Genomic DNA, 13,504 nt, shown 5'->3' on the forward strand with positions numbered 1-13,504 from the left:
CTGCCCCAAGGATGACTTTTATTGGCTTTTGAACCAGAACTCTGGACACAGTAACTGAGTGATCCCTGCCTCTCAGTCCCATTCTTTCTACCAGCTTAAAATGCAAAGATGTGGGCCTGACTCTCAATTCACTGAGCCACCCAGCTGCCCCTCAAAGCTAGATTTTAGAGGGATTTGAATGCTAAGAAAACCAGTTTAAGTTTATATACAGGGACTAGATTTAGTCTGAAAAGCTAGCATCTAGGATAGTGCTGTTAACCTAAATAGATCCTGATTCTCCTTGTATATCTATTCCATAGGTTCAAAATTAACTTAAAACCTATTGTAAAAATAGTTACCACATACCTGATTGTTTGATACTGGTGTTTCTGTGTGTTGCCTTTGTTTCACTGCTGTCCTATCCCCAGAAATGCCAAATAATTAGAAATTGTAGTTGAGAGAAATTTTTGGTTTTCTGCTGTGTTTCATGGTTGTGTTTTGTGGCTCATTTGATGAAACCAAAGCTATTGGGGTATTTGTCAGCTAGTTGTCATTTAGATGCTGCTAAGTAGAATTGTGTTTTATATAAGCATTGCTTTCATATGGGTGGGCTATAATTTAGGACTTCATTGCTTACAATTCTGTTTTCCCATTTCTTTTTTATTTGGATATGAAGGTGATACAGAAAAGGTGAAGAGGCCATATCTGGCACACAATTAAATAATATTTATTAAGTACTTACTATGTACCGCTGAGCGAAGCCCTGGGAATACAAAGCGGCAAAAGATAGTCCCTATCCTTGAAGGATTTATAATCTAATGGGGGAAAAAGTGTGTGTGGGAAAATACACACACACACACACATATAGACACACACACATAAAACAACTATAGACAGGATAAATAACATCCATTAGAAGATCATGTCTCCCACCTAAATTTGAAAATTCTCATTCCTTCCCAGACCTCGATTATGTTCAGGATGTTTCTTTTATGCTGTTTGTAATGCCTTTTCTACTCTTGCAGTCTAGAGAAGCTGACTTGACTTATAGACTTCAAATTGATAGCAAACATTTTTTCCCAATTTTTTTTTTTAGTTGCATGTAGAAAACGTTTTTGACAATTAAAAATTCATATTTTTCTTCCTGTCCCCTATTACTCCCTCCCTGAGGTGGTGAATGGTCTGTCAATCGGCAAACATTTCTCAAACAACTACTGTGCTCTGGCACTGTGCTAGGCACTGGAGAGGTAAAAAGGCAAAAAAAAAAAGGCAAAATCGCTTTTATTTCTAAAGGGCTTGATTTGCAATGAGGAGACCCAGTGATGTGCTGGAGTTAGCTAAGCAAGCATGATTAAATTGTTAGTGAGAGATTTGTCCCCCAGAAATCAGCAAATACTATAAATTAGAATTCATATTTTAGAATGATTATCTAGATGTAATAAACTGAAGAAAGAAATAGTTAACTGTGTATCATTGATCCATAAAGGTGAGGTCAGGGCCAGGCGAGGCCAGAGGAGTCCATGCTTGTTTTGAGAATGGAAATTCTCATGGAATCCTCTGGCGGTCTAGTGAAACCTACGGATCCCTTCTCAGAACAATCTTTGTGACGATGTGAAGAAACGCCAAATTTCGGTTATAGGTTAGTGAAAATAAGGCTCGTTGGCAGGGGTGGGGTGGGAGTGTATTATATAAAGGTCAGATTAAGAGTCCCTGGTCTAGATAAGTGAGCCGCGGGACTTGACATCGGAACGACTCTTTTTTTTTTTTTTTAAGGAAAATAATTTCAGCCGTTGCATGGAGGATAGATTGGAGTGGGCAGAAACTTGATGCGTAAGAACATCAGAAGGCAAGTGGAATCGTCGGGCCTATAGGTCATAAGGGCCTGAAACAGTTTGGTGGCCTTGCGAGTAAGTAGAGAGAAGTAGAGAGATCCGAGGCATTATGGGGAGCCGGAATGGATCAGACCTGTTGACGGATTGGGTAGAAGAGGTGAGGAGGGATGAATCCCATCGCTTCTGTCCAATCAGCGTTAAGGGACTTGCCAGGTTCACCCAATGGGGAAGTGTCTGCGGACTGATTTGAGGCTAGGTCTTCCTGACGCCTGTCCACGAACTCTATCCCAGTGCTGCCCTGCTGCCTCACAATAGTAGCTTTTTAATAAATGCTTGTTCCCTTCCTTCATGTTAGTTGCTCTGCTGCTCATGAGGGAATTAGAGTCATCTCATCTACCTCGTATCACCTTCTGTAGGTAGGCATTCCGCAGTATCTGGTGATTTAGCCCCGGGAGCGTAAAAACTTGGAAAGTGTAGATTAGATATAATTCAGGTTTGAAATAATTGCTCTCCATGAAAACGATCACAGCATTGTGGGTATTATGTTAATAAAGACACTGGCTACCCATAGGAGTCCCCAATCTTAATGGTTACTTCATAATGATTGTAGAGCTGTAAAACCTTAGAATGGAGTTTTATTGTGCCTTTAATGGTGCTGGGGTTGTGGAGTCAATATAGCACCTGCCTGTGATTCAAGAATTCTTTCCGTGCTTGCTTACCCCACGCCAGGCACTGTGCTGGGAGTTGTTTGTGTTAACAGCAGAAGAAAAAGACTGTGGGCATGTCCTTAGGGGGACTGGAGACAACAATTCATATTACTACTAAGCTGCATGCTTTAGAGTAGCTTTTTGGAACAACCTGGCATTTCATCGGTGGTGGATCCTGTGTGGAAAGGTTCTCTGTGGATGCAGATCAGCAACTCATCAGATTCATAATTTATATTTTAATATATTATATAAATATATTTTACACACACATATATGTACATATACATGTACTTGATTAATAATTGCCTGAGGAACTCAAAAGTTAAATGACTTGTCCATGTTCATACCATTAGAATTTGCCAGTTTTAGGATTTGAACTCAGGTCATTCTCCTTCCAGCACAGATTTCTAATCCACTATACCACATTCTATCTCTAGAATGAAGTTTAACTAGGATTAAAAAAAAATCTGTTTTAGTTTTTCATTCATTCATTCATTCATTCATTCATTTATTTGCTTATTTATTTTTTAAACCTTTTTTTTTCTGTTTTAGGAACATCTCTAAGACAGGAGGGCGGTTAGGCAAATGGGGTTAGGTGACTTGCTCAGGATCACACAGCTAGGAAGTACCTAACGCTGTATTTGAACCCAGGTCCTTCTTGCATTAGGCACATTGACTTTGGGTTGATGGTGGTGGAGAGGGAAATAATAAAGATCAATAGACTAAGTTCCTGAACTCAATAATCTTACCATGTGAAATTCTGAGAGTGTATGAATTAAACTAGATTTGTTATTAATCTTTAATCTTCCAAGTCTCTCTTTATTTCACTTATGGTTAGTTAATGTTCTGAGGCAGCTTGATGGCACAGTGGCTAGCATGCTGGACCTGAAGTCAGGAAGGTGAGTCTTCCTGAATTCAAATCTAGCCTCAGAAACATAGTAGCCGTGTGACCCTTGACAAATCATTTAACCCTGTTGGCTTTAGTTTCTTCATCTATAAAATGAGCTGGAGAAGGAAATGGCAAGCCACTTCATTATCTCTGCCAAGAAAGCCCCAAAGGAGATCATGAAGAGTTGGACATGACTGAAAAATAGCAGAATAGCAGCAAGCTTCTTCTCTGTTCTTAATTCTTATACAACATAGTTAAGTTAGCTTACATTTTATGTACAATAAAATCTTGCAGTCTTCAAGTCCTAAAAAAATCTACTATTTAAAACCTTAATGTTTAAGATATATTTTCATAGCAAAGACCAGTCTGTAAAGCTAGCCACATATTTACATAGTTTATTTTCAGTAGTTAAAGAAAAATTTTTTTGAGTTGATATCCAAACAGTGGAGAAATAGAAGCAACATAGTACAGTTGAATAAAGTGCTAAACCTGGAGTATGACTTGGGTTCAATTTTGCCTCTTACATCTATTAACTTAATAAATCATTTAACTCTTAGGTGCCCCTGGACAACTCTCTAGGAATTTTATTTTAAGTCATTCATGGGATGCAGTCAACATTGATGCAGAAAATTCCCAAAGGAGGAGTCTCCCCATGCCTAAGAAAATATTACACCCCTTTCAGGCATTTAAGCATAATCCTGATACAGTGTTATCTGTATTTTTGAGGCCTATTCCTATTGAAAGAGGTTATTTGTAGGGAGAGATTTGTCAGAATGGCCTGTTTCTGGTACCCCTGAAAGTTTCTGAAGGCATTGTAGCCCGAGGCCTTATATCTTAATTTTGTAGTTTGCATCTATTCAGTTAACTTAGTAAGACTTCATTGCTTTGCATCTACAATGTGCATAAAGTAAGGTAATTGTATATATAATTGACTTACACATTTAAATGAAGCATATTTTCAGTGACTAAAAAATGCCTTGTAATCTTCCTTGTATATTTGGCAAAGAGACTGTTATCCATATTGAACTTGCTAAAGGCTTTGAAATTGGCTGTTACTACTGGAAGTGGAAACTTTTATTGGTCGGCTACCAACAGTATAATTTCTGATCTATTGGTTTATAGTTTTTATGGTAACTTCAAATATAATTACCATTTGTAATTACCAAGAAAAATAATCACAATTATTTTTTGCCTTGAAAAATCATAGAAATTATCAATTTATAACCTTAGCATGTTATTGCATTGCTCTATAATAACTCTCATTGTCAAATTATATTACTGTAACTAGAAATAGCTGTATGAAAAACTGCAGTGGAAAATAAATTTTTTCCAATGAAATATTAAATAAGTGTATCAAAATTCTTTTGCATTAGGCTGCTTGCATATTGTGATGGAGTTGTAGGAACATTTGTTCGTTCTCTTTTGGATAAATTCTCTTATTATTTTAAAATGTTGCTTGTTTGTAATATATTCAAAAGCTCCTTTATATTTGCTTCCAGAATACCAAAATCATTACCTGACTTAAAAAAATAGCATATCAATAAGGTTCTGGAAAAGGGTAATAGGTAAAGAAAAGAAAAATTTCTAGAGTGTGTTCTCTTAACTCCTTTTGTGTTATGGTCCCCTGTGTCAGTCTCATGAAATCTATTGATATTTACCTAGAAAAAAAGTTTTAAAATGCATAAAACAAGATATGTAGGATTGCAAAGAGAGCCAATCATATTGAAATACAATTATCAATTCTTTAAAAATATTACAGCCATATCTAGTGACAGGTCTAATAACTGCAGTAATTTTGAAGTAGTGGTGAGAATAAATGTTTTTCAAGGCAGCTGCAAAAACTATAACATGCTATTTCTATTGTTGACAAAGTCACAGTTACTAATGATACTCATGTAGTTTGTCATCTACATTCCTAATGGAAGGAAATGCTACACTTCAGTTAGAAATTAGTAAAAATAAAGAAGTATTTTTTTCTCATCCAAGATTATGGATTCTCAGAAATCCATCAAGAATCCCCGAGGGGTTCACAACTTCCAGGTTAACAACCTCAGATCTAGAGACTCTGCTGAGGAAGCATTGGCAGGACTGGATCGATTGTATTTGGGGAAGGCAGCATGGGCACTGGGCAGAGAGTAAGGAGTAATGAGGCCATGGAGAATTACGTGCTAGTAGTAGGTGTAGGTTGAAGAAGGGGAAGAAAGAACGAATTCAGCTTTTTACTTGTTCTGTTTCAAAACCTCTCAAGTTAACTTTTCCAAACATTCCCTAAAAACTCACTAGATTCCTTTTAAGTGGTCTATTTTTCTTTCAACTGTAACTGTCAATTTTTTTTAATTTTTCACTTTCATGTTAGGTTGCAGAGAAGAACAAAGCATGCAGATCCTCTCTTCCCTCCCATTCTACTGTGTTGACTTCTCTGCAGTCATGCATATTCTTCCCTATAAAAATGTGTTTTTAATGGAATCATGCTAAGGCTTTAATTTGTGGGCATTATAATTGACGATATTCCTAGGAAATATCCTTCACAACAATATTTAGCAACAGACCATGTATTTTCCATATCGTAACTTGAAGAAAGATGTATATAAGATCTCATTGTGCATATTATTTATTGATTATGAAAAAATTTGAGTCAGCAGAGCAAAATGCCATGTTAAAGGATCCTTTCCAGTAAGAGTCTTTCATTCATACTTCAGAATTCTTTAATACTCCTTAAATATCATTTTAAAAATCTTATGGAATAGTCTTCTGTTCATAAATACTGGGAAAGGCATATAACATGAAGATTTATGCTACAGAACACTAGAAGGTTGCCTTTCACCTGTTCTATATTTATTTTGTATATATCTATTTATGGATATGCTGTCTATTCCATTAAGCTTCTTAAGTAAACTCCTTAAGAGAAGGGACTGTGTTTGCTTTTTCTCTGTATGTGTGGAACTTAGAACAATGCCTTGTTCATAGTAAGCATATAATGAATGTTTATTTATCAATTGATCCTATCCATATTATTTTATTATAATATATTTGGTGATACTAAAGAAATATATAACAAACTGATATCATGATATTATGCTCATACATGATTAAATCTATATACAATATTTTCTAATTTTGACTGGCCCCCATTTCACCAAATTCTCTCATTGACTTCTTTGACAGAACTTTGACCCACTTTTTTTACTTCTTTACTAGTTCCTCTTTCTCTTCCCATTCCCTAACTAGGGCTGTTCCTTGCAAAGGCCAATCCTTGATATTTTGCCTTTGTCTCCATACATTCTTTCCCCAGTCTATTGTAATTACTTTTTGACATTGAGATTTCTGCATAAGAAGTCAATTGACCAATATATGCAGAAATAAATATGACTTTATGTGGCACATCTTAACTAACACAAGGTAAGATTTTTAGCTTGTAGGCACCAATGAAGAGGGGCAAGAGAAAAAGCCAGATAATTGTCACTAGAGACAAAAATACAAGCTAGTCTTCAGTTAGTCAATCTATAATTCAGTCATTGGAGACTATGCCAATGTGGGGGTCAGTTGATCATTAGGTTATGGTAAAATGAATAAGAGAATTAACCTTTCATTGAGACTATCTCACATTTAAAATCACGAGCTCTTCTAACTGTTGTCTTAATCTTTTGTTATATATGACCAGTCATCCAATTTTTTTGATTCTCAAATATCTCTTTCTTTTTCATTATTTCCTCCATATTTTCATATCTACCACATTATGTTGTAATTAGAATATTGCTGTAATCTTCTAACCAGTTTCCATTCTCTGAACTCTTTGCTGTCTATCCAGACATCTCCTTTAAGTGTGATTAGAATTTTCCTGCCCTAGTCCCAGTAGGTTATAGAGAATAAAGGCTTGAATCCTAGAGTTGGAGTTCCCCTTCAACTGACTGGGAAGTCACACATCCCACTGACAAGTAGGTCAACTCAATAACTTTGGGATGACCAGCATAATTCTCCCCATTCCTTTTCCTAAGAATAGTCTAACTCAATGGATTCCCTAGAATAGCAACATGATTTATTAGAAAACATGCAAAGCTTGGAGTCAAAAGACTTGTATCACTTTAGATAAGTCACCTAATCTCTCTGAGACTCATCTTCCTTATTTGTAAAATGAGGAATTCAGATTAGGTAATAACTAAGATCCCTGGGAGCTCTAAGTCCTATGCCCCCTATGTCTTCTTTGAGCTTCCACTGTGTAATTTTTAGATTTAAGTGTTTCCATTTTCCCATGGTACATTTTAGAATGTACTATGTGTAAAGTACTGCCTTCTTTACTTATGTTTCCTTTATTCCTTATATTTTAATTTTGGTCCAAGGCTTTAGGTTCACTAAAGATGGTAGCCTTGGGATATTAATCCACAGGAATAGAACTTAATAGACGAAAGAAAAATGGTAAAATAGTCCTATTGTTCCTTATTGCTTTCCTTTTCTTCTTTGTGATATTCTTGGTTTCCAGCTCCTTTTTAATATTAGAGCCTGATGTACTTATTGTCAACATTGCATGCTTTCTTCTACCATCCCATTAAGTTTCAGGGGTGTACTCTTCTGCTCAAATTCTGTGGAGACATAGAAATCTTTACAAAAAACTATTTCTTTACTCTAGTCAGTTGGCCCCAAATAAATACTCCATCTTGAAACTTACACAGGCTCAAGAATTTTCCCATTGGTGCCAGTTGAAGCAGCTGGAAAGTAAAAGATATTGTCTAGTTTATTTCAAGACCACATTCAATATTTTGCAAGGATGCTTATCTTTGGCACTAGAAAAACACACACTGAATTGGTCATAAATATAGGAAAGTACCCACCTTTAAAATACCAATGTATGACAATGTAAAGAGATAAGAAGAGTAGCATTTGAGGCTTGAAGTGACCAATATTTTTTCCTTTAGATATGAGAATGAGAATGAATCATAGTCATTATATGAGGTTGGGTGAGCTTCCTCTGAGGGTGCTAAACTGCATTATATGTGGCTATTGACTGCATTGATGGAACAATTTTCCACACTAGGAGTTCCCAAATTGATGAAATTTCCCAAAGTGGGGGACAACAAGATCTGTTCAAATTGTATGAGAATATATCCCCTGCTCCTTGGCTCTATCATGAATTATCTCTGTGATATTGAAAAAGGAATAAACATAGCCTAGCCAGTAAGTCAATCAGTCAATAAACATTTTGAAAGCATCTACTGTGTGCCTGATACTTTGTTAAACACTGGGTTCAAAGAAAGACAAAAAAACATTCCCTGTTCTCAAGAAGTTCATGATCGAAATGGGGAGATTACATGAAAATAAGTATATATAAACAAATTATATTCAGGATAAATTCAAAATGATCAACAGAAGAAAGGAATTAGAATTTAAGGGGAAGTTAGGAAGTGTTTCCTGTAGAAGATGGAACTTGAAGGAAGCTGGGGAAGTCAGGAGGCAGAAATGAAGAAGGAGAATGCTCCTGGTATGAGGGACAGTGAGTGAAAATGCCCAAAGTCGGGAGTTTGGGCTAATTTCCTCAACTTAAAAATGAAATGGTTGAAATAAATGATTGTTTGGGTCCTTTGTATTTCTAGAATTCTTAATCAGTGATGCTGCTGACAAAGTTTCTAGCTCTTTAGGACTTTTTGTCTGACTCATTCCTTTACTTTAGAGATTAAATGGAATTCTTCAACATAGTTTGGATTTGTCTGCATCTGCAATATTGAGTAGCAGTTAGAGGATCCACTTGTGTAAACACTCATTTCATTTTTGTCTTCAAACCCTTAAGGGACAGGTAGTAATCACTTGCTACAATAATAAAGGGAGATATAAAGATACAACTCAGCATGGAGAGTCTGGTGTTGATGAGCTTTTGAAAGGCACAAAATTAAGGGAATATAACTACATTGTTGTTGCAGGTGGTTAAAATAGAGTAGAAGGAAGTATTGAATTATATGCGATGTGAAGCAAGGTGAACACAGGTTCCCTGGCCACCTGTTTTATTACATTATAATAAAAAGGCAGCAAAATGCAGTAAATAGAGAGTTGACCTCAGATTTAGAAACCAAGAGCTGTATGGAAGACCTCTAACTGGCATATTCTAGCTGTATGATCCTGGGTAATCATTTAACCTCTCAGTTTCCTAGGCAATTGACTTTAAAATGATGAGCACTCTGCAGAGGATAGAGTTCCCTTACATTAATGAAAGCAGGGAACTGGTACCTACTGTCCCTCTGACCTTCCAGAAAATGCCATGAGCACAATTCACGTGGGAATTTCTTTCCTGTCTACCATCCTGTGGCATTTTTGTCCTTGTTCCACCATAAGTTTACTACATGGGGTTCACTTTTATAAATATCTTCTCATGAATGTGTATGTTTATTACACAGAGAATAGGCAAGGAAATATAAGCAGAGTAGGAATGGAGGGGTTGGGGGCAGAGAAAGGAAAGGAAAAGAGCTGTAATTTGACCTGTTCCTCATTGGTGCTGAGTTAACACCTTTCTTAATGGGAAGAAGAAATATGGAATTTTATTTCAATCTTCTTCAGTTCACTAGGGCTCACCCCCCCAATCTCTTTATATCCATTTCATATTTGCCTGTATATGTTTATATACACATACATATATGTGGATGCACGTAAATAAAATCTTATAGTGAAACTTGCATATGTATTGTACATATATGCATATAATTCTTTTGTATCTTTTTTGTATTTCCCTATATATACACACATATATAGCTTATATTTATACATAATATACACATAAAATAGCTTTGGTTCTATTTTTTATTTCCCTACATAAATATACATTTATCTTATATGTGTGTATATACTTACATGGTAGTTTTGGATCTTTGATATTTGCCTATACACATACACAGAGTCAAATACAAAATGTAGAATATATAGGCAAATGCAAAATAAGCAAAGCACTGTTTTTATATATTCAAAATGTATACATGTACATACGTATATAGGCATTGCTTTCATTGGTGGAATATAACCTCCTCGAGGACAGATATTGTTTGACTTTTGTCTTTGCATCTCCAATGTCTGATACCTGATGGGCATGTATAAATGCTTGTTGATTGATTGGTTACTAGTTAATTTTTCATTTTAAATAAATATTTTATTGATTCATGCCTTAAAATAAAGTTGATTTTGGTGTGCATCTCTGTCCCTTATGAACCCACCGCTGTAGAGAGCTATAATCAGCAATGGGCAACTAGGACTTTACCCGAAGGCACCAGGAATATACTTCTCTTTCATTGGCACTGGGTGACATGGAATCAGTGAATGGCAACTTGATGTTGGTGAACAATGGAATAAATTTGCATTTATTCGCCTGCATATTGAGTGCCAAAACACTGAGATTATAAATAGGAAAAGTTAGTCCCTTCTTTGAAGGGGTTCTGACTCCAAGTGGGAAGGCAGTAATATGGTGCAATAGATGGAGGAAACCCACATCTCCCCCTGGGCCTGGGCATTATCGTTTTCCACCACAAGTCTTGTCACCATCAAACACCACTTCCCTCAGCCTGCCTTCCTCCATTGGCATCGCTCTAACTGAATGGTGATAATAGACAACCGGAACACTCTTTGACCTGGAGACTGGCAAACGTGGAGTATGTTGTGTGATAGACTTGTATCCTTCCGGTCTCCCTCTCTTCCCTGTATTTACTTCCACAATGGTATTCACAATGCTGACAGGGCAGATGGCCCCTATGACGCCTGACCCAGCCTTTCTCATTGGGAAGCATGGGATCACGGGTGATGGTGATGCATAGTCACCAATGCATCCCAACTGGATTATCTGGCTTTCCCCTCTCCAGTCCTCTGCATTTACTGCTGATACCAGACTTTTCAGTTACCATGTTGATCATGTTCTTTGAATTAGAGGTAGAATTCTAACAGTCAAAAAACTACAAAGGAGTGGGAGTGAGAAGATGAGAAGAAAAGTGCATTAAAGGCACAGGCAAAACAGAAGGGTAGAGGTGGAAAAAGGCCCGAGAAATCATCAATCATTCAATATGGTCAGGACAGAGTCTTCTGTGAAAGGGAGTACCTTGAGATATGCTTGGAAAGATAGGCTGGAAACTGAGATGGAAGGCCTTGGATGGCGGGCCAAGAAAAGTCTATCATCATCTTTGCTAGGAAAAGGCACGATGATATGCATATATATTACATAGAAATATATGCACATCATTGTGCCTATTCCTAATATATGACAATCTGTATGTAATTAATTTCCTGCCTCTCATGCTTAGTCCCTGCCTGATTGATATTGATATTCCATGCTATTAACTCAATGCTCTAATTCAATGAGACCCTGGAATTTATTGGCTCTGCTCACATGGTACAGTTCAGTAAAGATTTTATGTGTGGCTCTGCTTAAAGTTGTTTTTTTGAAAGGCAAGCCTCCTCCTCCACCCCACCAGAACAACATCAGAAATAGGAAAACAGAGATTTCTGGCAGCATAGAAGCAAAGTGTGTAATTTTCCAGCCATTCAGCTACCACCTGCCCTGCCACCAGAGAGTTAGTCTAATTATCCTCACTGATCTGAGCCAGCCACAAGAAAAAAGACGTGATCTATGTGAATGGAATTTGAGGCAGTCTCTTCCTTTAAAAGCCAGAAGCTGCTTTGACTTGATGTGCCCTTTATCTGCATCTTCCTGCCTGTGATCCATCTTTCAGCCCTTTGCGGACAGAGGAGGATGGAGGGATGGAAGTTTAAGGAATGAGGATTAATAGGGGAAGGTGTTCCTGTGATCACTGGACAGAGGACTCAGGAAATGTAGTGCTGTCTGGATCTGTCACTGATCAGCTGTGAGACCTTAGAGGAGTGACCACCTCCCTGGACCACACTTTTCATTGGTCAGAGGAGGAGATCAGAATAGAAGATTGCCTAGGCTTTTCAGCTCCACCATTCTAGGATTCCAGCTTCCTGCCTCCTCCCCATCCAGTTCCAAAGGAGGCGGGGAGGGTGGTGTTTAAAGAAAGAGTTATTTTCTTCCTGTTTTCTTTTTTTCTTCCTGACAAACTAGATGCTGTTTCCTAAAATAAAAACAAATGACTATGTAAACTTCAGGATATCAGTGTTTGTGACTTTGGACACAGCTGTGATACTTCTTTTGGGTTGATGAGGGGAAGTTTGGGTTGACCATGGTTAAATGGTGCCCTCACCTGAATTAGGTTTGGGAGAAAACTTCTTGATGCCTAATAATGATGCTTATTAGTAATTTTCTCCCCTCACCCCCACTTCCCATTTCTGGATCCCTGCCTGCCCCTTGCATGGAGATCCTTACAGTCAGCTCCTCTGGCCATCGGTGCTCCAGTGTATTCATTTAGGGGTCTGTCCAACTGTTTTTCTTCACAGGTGTTATACTTAGTGTAAATATATTTCTGGAACAATGATATTGCATTTGTTTCAGGGTCAAATGCTGTCATCAGATAATCAGTTATGAGATACGGGCAGCTTTTTAAGCTTAGTGCTATCTGCTCATATCCTAGCCTTAGGGTCAAGGACACCCAAGTTTCAGTCTTGCCTGTGACATGGACAGACTATATGACTGCCCTAAGTCTCTGTGTTAAAGATGAGTGACTGACTCATACCCATGGAGAGTTTCCATGATGGAATTTTCCCTTTCTGATAACATGAGAAGCCGGAACGCATAACCCCTGGCCAGGGCAATGAGATGGTGAGAAGGGGGAAGAAGTAGCTTTATCAGAAAAAAATAAAATCTGTTCCTTATTTCTTTTTTGTTAACTTGAATTTGATTCAATGAATGTATCTGTTATTAATTATTGTGCCTATTTTGTGTTATGCACTTGGGCAGTGAGTGGTGGAAGAGGAATTTGACATTATCTAGACCTAATCATTTATTTTATATATGAGAAAACTGAGACCCAGAGTGGTGAAGGAGATGCTAAAAGTCTAATTTCCCGAATCCCTGCCTAGAGCTGTCTTGCCTCTACTTACAGGTGTCCATAATTAAGAAATTTAAATTTTAGAAGACAATGGCAACAAAGTACAGTGAATAATGAGATGACCTTGGAGTGTGGAAGACCCTGGTTAAAATTCTGTATCTGACACTAGGATCT

The 13,504-nt window shown here is 37.3% G+C and overlaps 1 long non-coding RNA gene across 1 annotated transcript in view; it reads left to right on the forward strand.

Moving 5' to 3' along the window:
* The first annotated feature begins 1,580 nt into the window (after positions 1 to 1,580).
* Positions 1,581 to 13,504, forward strand: part of LOC103105027 (uncharacterized) — a 74,728-nt gene continuing 62,804 nt past the window's right edge. The window contains exon 1 of the long non-coding RNA XR_001628403.2: positions 1,581 to 2,227. This is a non-coding gene — a long non-coding RNA (uncharacterized LOC103105027). The remainder of the gene's footprint in view (positions 2,228 to 13,504) is intronic.

The sequence above is a fragment of the Monodelphis domestica genome, chromosome 2 (genome assembly GCF_027887165.1).
Source record: "Monodelphis domestica isolate mMonDom1 chromosome 2, mMonDom1.pri, whole genome shotgun sequence".
Taxonomy (NCBI): domain Eukaryota; kingdom Metazoa; phylum Chordata; class Mammalia; order Didelphimorphia; family Didelphidae; genus Monodelphis; species Monodelphis domestica.